The sequence below is a fragment of the Montipora capricornis genome, chromosome 10, assembly GCF_036669925.1.
Source record: "Montipora capricornis isolate CH-2021 chromosome 10, ASM3666992v2, whole genome shotgun sequence".
Taxonomy (NCBI): Eukaryota; Metazoa; Cnidaria; class Anthozoa; order Scleractinia; family Acroporidae; genus Montipora; species Montipora capricornis.
In genome coordinates, this window is record NC_090892.1 from 6,904,282 (window position 1) to 6,917,960 (window position 13,679).

General features: G+C 39.5%; 1 protein-coding gene across 3 annotated transcripts in view; it reads right to left on the reverse strand.

Moving 5' to 3' along the window:
• The window catches only part of LOC138019296 (uncharacterized), a 17,926-nt gene extending 4,635 nt beyond the window's left edge, over nucleotides 1–13,291 (reverse strand). For 2 of the 3 annotated variants that reach the window (XM_068866037.1, XM_068866039.1), the window contains exons 1-3: nucleotides 8,806–8,922; nucleotides 969–1,130; nucleotides 288–490 (exon numbers count right to left, since the gene is read on the reverse strand). The gene's annotated coding sequence lies outside the window, so the exon portion shown is untranslated. Of the gene's footprint in view, nucleotides 1–287; nucleotides 491–968; nucleotides 1,131–8,805; nucleotides 8,923–13,267 lie in introns of those variants that run through there. The other variant, XM_068866038.1, reaches the window with a different exon arrangement.
• Nucleotides 13,292–13,679: the final 388 nt, after the last annotated feature.

Below are 13,679 nucleotides of genomic sequence, written 5' to 3' on the forward strand. Positions count from 1 at the left end.
CATAAAACTGTAAACTTATGTAAACAAGGACTTCGAAGTTGACTTTCCGAGCTTTTTTCGATCGCAACGACTCGTCAGTTACAGCTTGCTTTTAAAAGGAAGCTCATGTTAAACGATTCGAAGAACAGGCTCAGGAATACAAAAAGCCGGCCAAAGGAGAGTGAAATTTAGAGGAATTCGTTATTCTATACGACAGCAGCGTGTTCAAAAGTATACGCTGACCACACAAACAGCGGGTTTTCTTTGAATAAATATTTTACTTAACTGAAGTTCTGGTATATACTCACCTTTTTCAGTATTTTTTCAATACAATTCATATCACCATCAATGTCCCCAAACATCATTTTACTCAAGCCAAGCAGAGGATCGAAAACGAAGTAGATACTAAGGTAGCACATAGCTTCTTTGGCTTCGCTTCGTGGCGGTTGAAATCAATGCGTCAAAGAAACATAAAATGCGTTGAAAGAAAGGTCATATTCACCGGCACTTCCTAGAAGAAAATATTCGATGCAGATCATGAAGTCTTCAAAATATTGCTTGTGAAAGTTGAGAAAAAAAGCATTCCCTTTTTGAGTCGAAAACGAAAGGAATCATCTTCCTTTCTGATCACTTGCCTACGTTCAACAAAACGAAAGAACAACATATCACCTTCGCGCCGAAATTTGATCACTGTTGTCACGCCAGCTTGTACGTGCACAGACGTTATTCAGTCCTGTTTATAAACAATCACCACACATAGCCTCGATTTCATGCTAAGAGGGCGGTAATTGAATACCGGTGTCGCAGTGATATGTGTACCCCGGTGATATGTGTATACCCGCACACATATCAGTAGTGATATGTGTACCCCCTCCAATATGGCGGCCAGTGATATGTGTATCCCCCACCCACTTCCCCTCCGAAAAATAAATAATTACGGCTAACTTGTGATCGGTGAACACATATCAGACATGATTTTTTCAAGGTACCAACACTAGAAACCATTTATTTGCAACTGAACCATCTTCCACAATCAGAACTGTAAAGACACGACTCGTGAGTCCGACATGTCCATGTAAATAAAACCAAATGGATTTCATGCTTTGGCTGATAATACTCTTGTGGGCCAGTAGCAAACATCAAACGATCCACTGGAAATATAAAGGAATCGAAATTGTCATTAAAACAAAAATATATCTTGGGGATACACTTCTGTGTGAATGAGACCACAATTGTGTATAACAGCCAGAAGTCAGGCTACTTAGCCAAGTGCTGGAGCCTCACTCAAGCATCAAGCAAGCATCACTGGTTACCGCAATCGTAGTGATATATGTATCCCCTGGCCTATCGGCGTTGTCGCCTGTCTAGCAAATTACTAGCTACTAGCTTTTTTTTCTGGCTCCATCAACTGACAGCAAGTATTATTGATTCCCAATTATCACTGACAACTAAAAACTAGACAGACGACCAGGGACGTAGCCAGAAAAAACTATGACTGAGGCAATGCCCATGGTTAAATTCTCCTCGTAAGTATTTTATGATGAGTATATTTTAAAGGCAATACTGGAATCACACTTTATTAAAATGACGCAAAAATGACTGAGGCAAGTGCCTCGGTTTGTCTCATACTGGCTACGGCCCTGACGACACTGCGCTAGCCAGGGGATACACATATCACTGAGATCGCCAGTTCAGTGATGTGTGTATCCCCAACATATCTCGGGGGTACGCATATCACGGTAATCGTAGTCAGTGATATGTGTATCCCCTGGTAAAGCAAACGCTGTCTAGCAAAGTACTAGCTAAGCTTATATATGGCTAGTAAGTATATTATTGATTCTAAATGAATAGACGACAGATATCACTGCGAGCGCTGTTCTGTGATATGTGTATCCCCTGATGTGGTCAGATATATCATGTAACTGAACGGTGATTGTAGTGATATGTGTATCACGGCCTGTCTAGCCTAGTGCAATTTCGAATCAATAAAATATTTCAAAATAGCACTCATAGGTGCAGTGCCAAGCAAACGTTTTGTGATACGTTGGGAACACATATCACTGAACGGTGATCGTAGTAATATTGGTTTTCCCTTGCCTGTGAGCGCTGTCGTCTGGCTAGACACTTTTTCGAATCAATACACAATTTCGAATTCGAATTCGAATCAAAAATAAACAATTCAGCACCCATAGGCGCATATTTATAGAACTAGGATCCCTTTTTCAAATACAACGAATTATTCCATCAGACGTGGATAGCAACACATATATGCTACGTCGTTTTAACTGTTGTAACGCAACGCTCCTACCCACAGAAAATCCTTTATTAAAAAACGCCCGAAGGGGACGCTGGGCCTTGTATACACGTGACCTATTTTCGCGGGAAATTCGCATCTAACGAAAATTGTTAAGATGGATGCCACAAAATATTCCAATCTTGTTCATTATTTGAGAGATAAAGAGTATCCAGAGGGCACCAGCAAGCCGGAAAAAGGAGTGTTACGGAGACTTTCGAAACAGTTCACGTTTGATGTACAATCAGGCTCGCTTTTCTACGTCGACCGGAGTAACGATGGGTCAACCTTTAAACGCATGGTCATTCCAGAGCAGGAAAAGGCAAGAGTTTTCGAAGAGTGTCACTCTTCACCTTTTGCGGGCCACGCCGGGCGGGACAACACCATGCAGAAAATAAAGGAGCGCTACTACTGGCCCTCTTACTACAAGGATACTGTTGAAATGGTAAGTCAGTTTAATAAAATGTACAAACGTAGAGGCATTTGTGTCGCGTGACATTTTATGCCATCACGGTCTATCACAATTCATGCATCTTAACACCAGAGGTTCAATGACAGTTACTATTTTGGATTTTTTTAATGGTGGGATTTACTCAAATAAGCGCCGCGGTGCTTTCTTGCGTCTCAAAGGAGGCGCAGATCAGAGGGCGGCGCTTTTTTGAAACACAACTGTTAAAAATGGGTATTTTTGCTCCCTCTTGCTTAGTACTTTTTGGTAGGGAATGTACAATAATCAGCCTGGCTCCTACCAATCGGGACTTTTAACAACTGTCAGTCTATTATATTTGTTTGTTTGTTTTCGGTGTCCTCAATTAGCACACCAGTGCTGAATACACTGACACTTAAATAAAGTGATTTATTTATTTAATGGGAAAGAAATTCAAAGAAATTCAAAGGAGTTTTTTCGTTTATTTTCGGTTCGCAGCTATATGTGTTTTTGTTCTCTGACCGCGTCAATAGGCCTTTTGCAACTAACGATCACATGGTACAAAATCCGCCATGCTGGAGGGCAAGCTCATTATTATTCCCCCACTGGGACATTAAAACAAAGAGACCTGAACCAGTCAAGCTTGACTTTCCTTTGTTTTGTACCATGTGATCGTTAGTTGCAAAAGGCCTATTAGACGTTACAAAAATAGCCTGAGACGTAATACGCAATCTGATATCCTTCCATTAAGCGCGGGTTTTAAAGCTAAGGTCATTCAAACTTTCTTTTAAAATGAGATTCTATTATTAATAAACGGGTAATTTTATTTTTGGATTCACTCTGACGAAGGGCTAACACTCGAAACGTCAGCTTTTAGAATCTCTGTACGGTGGCCAATTTACATTATCAACTCCGTTGATAAAACCAAATTTCTGAATACTTTTATTTGCTATGCTTTGCTAACAAATAAACGTTATTACAAGGTATTACAACAATAACGGTAAAATATTTATAAAACACTGACTTTTCTTTACTTCTAATAGATGTTGTAATAAAAGGATCTCTATGATAAGTGTGACCTTTCTTTTACACTAACAGATTCGAAATTGTGACCGGTGTCAACGTAATACCAGTGAAAGCAAAGGTTACGACGTGCTGAATCCCGTGAAGATGGTTTCTTAAGTTTGGTGCCTAGTCGGTATTGATTTAGTGGATGCCGGAAAGGTTTCCGCTAAAGAAAACCGCTATCTTCTGACAATGACGGATTACTTCAGCAAGTATGTAGAGGCAATTCCTCTGCCAGACAAGAGTGCCGTAAGCGTTGCAAAGGGCCTTTACAAAGCATATTGTCGCCATGGATCCCCTGCTCACATCATTTCAGACCAGGGTAGAAAATTCGTTAACCAGGTAGGTCAGCGTTGTAAACAAAGGAAACCTTTGAAAGACATCGGTGTAGCGGCTTGCATAACGTTGCTGCATTGTATCTGTTGCAGATGTGCGTGCACCTCATGACAACATTTGCAGTCCACCAGAGGATCGCGTCAGCATATCATCCGGAGTCTAATGGCCTAGATGAGAGATCAAACCAGTCAATAAAGAAGTGAGCTTTGCAATCATTTTACGGCTAAAAATAACTCTGACATCATATTAGTGACATGCAAGAGGGCCTGACATTGTACCTAAATCATCACTTAGCTAAACTAGCGCAATACATCACCTAATTACCCCCTAACAGTTATTTTATCCTATTTTGAGCACGTTTCTTTTACTCTTTACTCCATGATGTATGTAAACTAACTGCTTCCAAATCTTGTCACTTATGTTCAGTACCCCTAGGAAGATTGCTGATGACAACGATGAGGATTGGGACGAATACACGGACGGTGCTCTGTTTGCAATCAACACCAACAGATCAAAGACCACCAAGTTCAGCTCATTCTATTTAATGTATGGTAAACATCCACGTTTGCCTCTTGAAGTCCAAAAGTATGTAGAGCACGTCGAACACGGCGAAATTGAAAAACTGGCAAGGGAATTAACCTCAGAGGATGTCCTCCAGGAGCATGTGCAAAAAATGACAGCCACAAGAGATGCACTTTTCCCAAAAGTGCAGGGAAACATAGAAGCTGCACAAGAAAAGCAAAAGGAGTTCTCAAAAAGAAAAGGAGGCTTCCAGTGCACATTTCAGAATGGTGATGCTGTTCTACGCCGCAATATGCTCCAAAAGACCAAAAAGGGGCATAAAATGGAAGACCAGTGGACTGGCCCATATACCATAGAAGAGGTTGACTTACAAAAGGGAACGTGCAGGTTACGTGGAAAAAGTGGCGAGAAACTAAGAAGGATAGTAAACATGAAAGACCTCAAAGCGTACAGGGTCCAATACACAGCTCAGCAGACAACACAACCACCATTGTAGCAGCCTCATAGTTCTTCTCAGAATTAAGCGACAACACCCCAACATCAACAATGGGTGCACTCACAGCAGCCAGTAACATCTCAGCAGCCTGCAATACCATTGCAGCAGCCAACACAATCCCAGCAGCTACCGCCAACCAAATCGGCCACAGTAAACAGTCAATGTCATCCCAACAAGCACCATCCAAGCAGCCTACACCACACCAACCGCCAGCACCAATGCCACGGTTAAAGGTCTCCCAACAAAAAGTACCATATAATCAGCAAGCACCTTCCAACCAGCCAACATCACCTAATCAGCAAGCACCTTCAAGGCAGCCAAAACCAACTAAGCAGCCAGGGGCTCAGCAGCCGGCAAAAGCCCAGCCCTTTGAACCAAACAAAAAAATACAGGACATTTCAAAGAAGGAAATCACTTCCTGTTTTGACAATGTAATCAATGATCCCATTTCGGAAGTACTCAGTGTCACCAAGGAAAGCTGGCGACATGAAATTTTCCATGGAAGAATTGTATCAGACAGGGATAAAGACATGATCGGAAGGGAAGATCTAAAGTTCAATGTGCCATTTGGGGACTTTGAGGAAAATCAAACATATCACATGGTAAATCTAATAGCAAAAAACTTCCCAAAGGTCAGTGAAAAGTACTTAATGGAGGTACTTTTACCAGAGGCTCTAACTACCCTGTGTTGTCAGGAACTACAAATTACATACAACCAGGCTGAGGATCTCCTAGAAAGGGGTGGAAAGCGTGAGACAGATGCATTCATGCAAAAAATGCAACAAAGAAGAAAAGGAAATTTCTTGAAAAAGAAGAAGGCCCAAAAAAGAAAAATGCAAGCAGCCGAAGAAGCTGAAGATGAAGTCAAGTTTTTGAAACAGGCAAGGATGGACCAAACATCTATTGCTAAAGTAAAATGCAAAGGCCTACATTTAAATTGCATCAAGAAGATGCAGACATAATTTAAAAAAAATGCAATGCTTACAGAAAATCAAATACAAATGGCCCAGGAACTGTTGCATCGCCAATTTCCTTATATCGAGGGACTGCTGTCTCCAACAATTGGGAAAGCAAAACAGTTTCCAGTAATACGGAACAACTTCATTCAAGTGCTACACACTGGTGGTATGCACTGGGTCTGTGTCAGTAATACTGGATGCAGGCACAACACCCAAGTGAAACTGTATGACAGTCTGTACAGTGGAATCGTACCATTTACCAGAGAGCAGATTGGTGCCCTTCTTTTCAACCAAGACAGTGATGTCATTGAAATTTGTGTCCCTCCTGTTGACCAGCAAACAAATGGGACAGACTGTGGAGTCTTTGCAATTGCGTTTGCCACAGCACTCTGCTATAATATGGACCCTACATCACTTAAGTTCAACAGGCAGGCAATAAGGGCACATCTCTTAGATTCCCTTAAAAATGGATACATTGGTATATTCCCCTTTGAGGAAAAATCAAGCGCAGGCTACGAAGAGACTGTTTCCATGCCAGTGTACTGTGACAGCTGCCTTCCATACAATCCAACCAAAGACCAGATGGCAGAATGCACCAATTGCAAGAAGTGGTTCCATCAAGCCTGCCAAAAAATTCCTGACAAAGTTTTCAAGTATAAAAGGTTTCAATGGAAGTGCAATAACTGCCAAATTGCTTAGACACAGAAATCTATTTTTTAAGGCAAATGGTTATTGAAAATATCAGGGACTATCAATTTTTATGTGGTGGGCCGGTGGATAGTCGCTATAATATATGATGACTACCCCTTTTCATCAGACATTTTTCCCTGCCCTCCCCCCTTGTTACCCCAAATGTGTGACACTTAAGAGTAATTAGTTGGGGTAAACCCTTCCTCTCCTAACAGACCATTTTAATTTAGTTGGCTCTACTTTCAATCCAAATGTTCGGGAATGACCCCTGCGAAACCTACTGACCCCCCTATCTCATAAAAAAGAACCGTCCCTTATAACAGTACCTTTTGTAATGAGCGTTCAAAACCACTTTAGTGCACCAGGTGTATGTTTCCAAAATCACTTGGGCAGGAAATGTGAACATACCCACTAAAGGTCAGGTGTAGTACCCTTTGGTGAAGCATTCTGTTGATCTTCTTTGATAATCACTTGTGTCTTTTTTATATGCAATCTACCACTAAGAAAAGAGTTTACCAGCATCAAATATCTGAGTCCCCAAAAAGTCTAAAATTGCAATTCCCCACTCAACATAAATGTCAGGCCAACACACTTCCATGTCAACTCAAGCTAAAATACTAGCACAAGAAAAAGCAAAGGGAAAGGATTTTGGCAGTGTTATTTCAATGAAGCCATTGTGCTAATTGTCTACTACATAAAAATCTATTTATTATGACAGTACAATAATACAAGAGTTTTACAAATTAAATCAATACCATGGAATACCTCATTCAAAAGAATCACAATTTGAAAAAAAAAATCACTAAATGTTAGTCATTGTTAACAAGCCTATCCATAAATGCCTATTTCCAGTGGGTACTCCCCTTCTCAGAGTTTGTTGATATTTTTTTGCATTGACCGATAGGTTGCAGCTTTAGAGTAATAGCCCTTGATTTACAGGTGGCTTGTTATTTTCAGAAATTAATAAGCATTATTGTGCTTTGGAACAATGTTAAGTTTTTTGTAGTTTTATTGCTGTTTTGCAAGAATGTGTGACATTTACAACGTAGAACAAAAGTTTGCTCTGAAATTTTTATTTTGGATACAGTTAGTACACGTACATTTCACAAAAACTGAAACATTGCAAGCAGATATTGCTTGTAAAGAAGTGGAAATCACCTTTATTAGTAGTTTAATACTATCAGTTAACAATCCTTTTTGATTTATTTACTTATGTTGATTTATCAATAAAAATACCTGATCTTTCGCATGTAGTTCAAATTGGTTGGCCTGTTGTTTTTACGAGCACTTATTAGACACAACATACACGGTGCTCGGAATTAGAAAAAAAATTCAGGTGGTCCATACTGGCAAATACAGGACAACCCAGACTTCGGTTGCCCTGATAAGGACTTGGTTGTCCAGGGCCGCACAGATTACAAAACAAACAAAGAATAACAACATAGCCCCTTTAAATATGAATTCAAAAGGATTTGATGTATTGATTGATGTAAACTATGGAACGTGAACACGAAATAGTTTCCACACGCGGTACAGTTCTAGACCTTTGATTTACCAAAAACATTATTGCGTAAACACACTTTTTCGCCATCGCAAAAGACGGGACAAACGCTAGTTTCGAGCAGTGGCTCAAGCGAACTAATCGTTGGTCCTTGTTAAGTTTAATTAAATGTTGGTGAAACGACTGAAATTCATGAAACTATTTTAAAGGTTTTGGAAGAATAACAACACCTCTTACCTTGTTATTCAGTTGCAGTCTGATCTTCTTCCGTTTACATTTTGGATCGTTTGAAACTTTAAAAATCTGTCCCCAGTAGCCTCCACTTCAAGGCTTTGGAGGCCCGGGTACAAAGCTTCAGTGTTTTTTGTATCCCTACCGGGGGTGACCGGGGGTACACATATCACTAGTGATATGTGTGCGGGGATACACATATCACGGGGGTACACATATCACTCCGACACCGGCGTTTGTAATGCTACAGTTTACATTCATCGCATTTACAGTCGACTCTCCGAGAAAATCATGCAATATGGTTACCTTATCGCTGCCTTGCTAAGTCTGGAAAGTTGCATATTGCTCGTATACATTAACTCGAACGGGAACAAGCAGGCAATTCCAGACGTACAGCCAAATCTCAAAAGAGAAAAGATACCTAAAAAGAGTACAGAGAATGTCAATGCACGCACGTTTACAAAGCCATTTGTTTACCTTACACAGACTGAAAAATGTATTCCTTTACCATTACGGGAGTCGATTGGAATCAATGACACCTGTAATTGCGATGTTATAGCCCTCAGTTATCAAGCAGAGTGTACAGAAATATCTTCGGTAAATATAGCATACCTATTCGACCGAAACAGTACTTGGTCATCTGGTCGAAATGCTCTCTACTTCGCTGCAGTGAACAGAACACCAGGCTACCATTACTACATATTTCTGGATGATGACGTGAAATTCATGTTTAACAAGTTTACACCGCCTGACTTGAAGAAGAAACTGCCACTGCAATCATTTCAGCAATGGCTTTTACATTACGAGCATGCAGTGGGTGTTGCAGATTATTTTAGCCGTCACGGTGCAGTGTGGACTTTCGAGCAAAGGAAGGTGTTATGCGGCGTTCGAAATGACACATCTTTATCTCTGCCTGTGATGTGGTATGACGCCGCTTTCAACGCTTTTCACTACAAGGCTGTGGCTGACATTTTACCATATGACACAAAATACGATGATACGAATTGGTGGTTCTCCCAAGTTGTCGTCTTTACGCTCGTTGAATTGAAATTCAGAGGCCAAGCTTTGCTATACGTACCGGTAAGCGTTAGTAACCCTAAACATCGCCCATATCCTCGTCAGGTGCGTAAGAAATCTTTCTCTTTTAATGAAGTAATTCGAACTTGTATAGAGCAAGCCGAACGGGATGCACCTTCAGTTTATCAAAACCGCTCTCTGTTTAAGGAATTTAACGCGAATTTACAGGAACATGCCTTTAAAGACTTCAACATACTGCATGAAGGTGACTCCACATCTCCCTATTATGCCGTACGCACATTTCAACCGAACTTCAGGATGAAAGGATAGAACGGCAGGTTGTGGCTTAAGTATAAAGGAAGGTGTTTCCTTTTAATAAAAGAACTCAAAATGGCAATTTATTTCCGCATACATGTAGGTCCGTACCTCATTATGCATACATTGCTTTGTTCCACGAAGACAATAGCGATAGCGATAACAATAGACGTCCTTTGGGACTGTGGCGCTTTGTTCTATTTTCTTAAAGGCTCTTACCATTTTGCCAGTATGGCAATCCTAGTAGAAAAATGGGTGAAATTTCTGTTTTCTTTCATTTTTTTTTTTTTTTTTCCGTGTCAGTAAACATCTTTCCCGTCACTTCCCTGCTAAGTGGTGTCTTTGTTCATAGAGTCTTCTAAGCGTATTTTGTTAGGTTTGAGCGGTTAGTGGAAATGGGTAGATTTCTCTGGTGGACACATGAGAATATTTAATTAACCTGCAATGGCTTCGAAATCATTGAAACACAAATAGCATTTTGGTGGAACTTAAAATATAACTTTATGGAGCTCAAGAATGGAACGTCAATTGGATAAACAAGACAGGAGGTGAAAATAAATATCTGGAACTTTAAAAGCGACGATTAATGGACCTTGACAATAATCTTTTACCCATCAAGCCGTATTTCGTCGTGATATTATGTACAATGCTGCACCGCAAAAAAAGTTGAGTAAGCAAAACCCAAAATATTGAGTTATGTCTAGATACCCGGCAGCCGGCAAGTACTTTCAAAAAACTAGATACAAGGCGGTCAGAAATTTTAACCAATTTTCTCCAAATAGCTCGCTTAATTCCTCTAAGAACATAAGATACTCTGGTGAGGTTTCGCTGGTAATTTCTGTGGATATTCATCGGGAGTTGACTTAGTGTGTCAGAACTTGAATATTTTCTAAGTGTCAAAAAAACTGAGATTTCACTCTATGCCCAAGCTCAACAGTCACTTCTGCTTTTAACCCAAGGCAACATTTATAATCGCTTGAGATTTCTAAACAAATATCGTATGTTGTTAGAGGAATTAAGCGAGCTATTTGGAGAAAATTGGTCAAAATTTCTGACTACCGGGTATCTAGTTTTTTGAAAGCACTTCCCGGCTGCCGGGGATCTAGACACGTCCTTATATTTAATTATGTTAGCACAACAGAAAAACACTAACCTCATTTTGACACGAAAATGCTTTACTATTGCCATAAAAACTATCCAGTTAAGCTCGCATATTATAAAACATGATGAATTCATAAAGGCCACCTTTTCCAGCGAACAATTTTTTGAAACAAACAACATATTTGCTCTTAGAGGCGAAAACCTCTTCCTATTTCATTGCGTGCGTGAAGACAAGAAACTCAATCCTGTCAAATTACCATGTACTTCAGGTTCAAACCCTTTCCTGAAGAACATTTTCCTTGAATAACAAGAAAATGCTTTACTATTGCCATAAAAACTATCCAGCACACATATCATAAAACATGATGAATTCATAAAGGCCACCTTTTCCAGCGAACAATTTTTTGAAACTAACAACATATTTGCTATTAGAGGCAAAAACCCCTTCCTATTTCATTACATGCGTGAAGAGAAAAAACTCAATCGTGTCAAAAATGCGCAAATTATATTACAACAAACTAAAATTTCAGGATCAAACCGTTTCCATGAAGAACCTTTTCCTTGAATAATGAAGCACAAAATAGACAAGCTTTCTTTCAAATAATTCTTGGCTGTCACATTTCCAATTTTTTTTTTTACCTGAAGACTGTGCAGAGTTGATCACAGATCCACTTAAGGTGTTCGATTCGTTCTCTGTCTTTGTTGAACCCATAACTTACCAGAGAATTTTCCATTTGGTTTCAGTGTTCTACATAACAGCACACTTGGTAAATATTATTTTAGAAATGCAGCTCACTTTGATTTCTGCTCGACGGGTGACAGATTGTCGTTGAAGTCCATTACTCGTCGCTTTTGAGATTCCAGGTGTTGGTTTTCACCGCCTGCCTAGTTTATCCAACTGACTTTCCATTATTGAGCTCCATAAGGGTTTATTTTGTTTAAGGATCCACTAAAACGCCATTCGCGTTACATGACTTTCGATGCCATTGCAGGCTACAATAGGTTAATGATTCTACTGCGTCCACCAGAGAAATCTACGCAGTTCCACTACCCTCTTGATCCTAAGGAAATACGCGCAGAAGGCTCTGAGCACAAAGATACCACTTACCAGGGGAGTGACAGGCAAGACTTTTACTGACACGGAAGAAAAAAAGAAAAATAACACCGAACAAATGCAATCCACTTTTAGACTGGGATTGCCATACGGCAACCCAGTAAAAAGTTGAATCCACATTGCCTCTGTATATTGAGTAAAGTGGACCCTTTATTTTGAGTAACAAGTACACAAAATAACTGGTAAAGAGTACTTATTTGTGAGCGAAAAAACTCAATCTATGAGGAAACATTACTCCGTATACTGAGTAAAAGCACTTAGAAACAAAATCAATCCACAATGAGTCATTATTTTGAGTAAAATAACAGTAAACTCATAATGTGAGTAAACTGTACTCAGAATACTGTGCAAAACGAACTCAAGAGAACTGTAGGAAAAGGATAGTGCTAAATACAGTTTTACACATTTTGACAATTGCATGATCTTCCATCAAAATTCAACACATTCACTAGAAACTAACCTATAATTACCTGAATAAAACTGATTTGTTTTGTACTTAAAAGATTTGATTTCTATGGATATCCAAAACATCCATGATTTTGTCATGTTTGATGGTATTATATATCACAAAAACTCCACGAAACGGCTGCAATGCAGTAGAGCTCTAAAGCACAGTAAATATCACTTGAATCAAGTTTTGAACACAGAATTGACGGCTATTAACCCTGGCCTTCAAATGAAATTGAGGCTGGAGTTGACCTTGCTTAGATAGAACCCCACTGCTTTTCTTATGTTAATGATGTTGTTCTTATGGTAATAAGTAGGAATTTATATAAGAAAAGCTGTGAGGTTTCTATCAAAGCAAGGTCAACTCCAGCCTCACTTTCATTCAAAGGCCAGGTAACTAAGCACACAATTGTAAAATGGTTTATTGCCCAATACAAGCAACACTCCAACAACGTACAACTCTGTAGCACAACTCAAATACATAATTCTTACAACAGTGCTATAACAGACTTATGACTAGCCTTTTTTGGGCAAACTGTCAATTTCATTGACAAAAGTAATCACAGATGATGGAATTTTCTTGCCATCACTAATTTTCAAAATGCATTTCTGCAGATACAAAAAAAAAATATTTAAAGATGGCAGATAATTGTACATAAAAACATAATAAGAGGCTAGCAGCCCAAGAGTTGCTTCTAAGAGGTTTCCCCTGAAATTTGCATAGAAGCTCCCTTCCTTCTGCCAAGTACAGTTCTTCAGGTGCATCAAGCTTACCCTCTATAATTATGAAGGGAAAAGGCTCTTTCCTTTCCAGTGCAACTTGCTTTGGTGATTTATCCCCTTTCTCCTGTAAAAGAAGTAACACAATGTAGCAATTAAGTCTAGTCCCTTTGTTTATGACCACTTTCTTTGCACTGTGCATGCAGTCAGCTTGGTGATGCATTTGCAGGTGTAATCATTTCTCTTTATTGGTTCAGGACAATGAAAAGAAAAGCAAAAATAATTGTTATACTGTAGGATTCACTTCTGTAACATCTGTTTTACCCTAGTCATCAGGTGAGAGCATCCTCAATATTGACAGATATCACAAAATATGATCCAAAAGATAACAAACATTATTGTTCATTACACGTTTATGTTATGGGAAGGAATGTTTTAGTGGAAAATAAACCACTCCTACACTTTG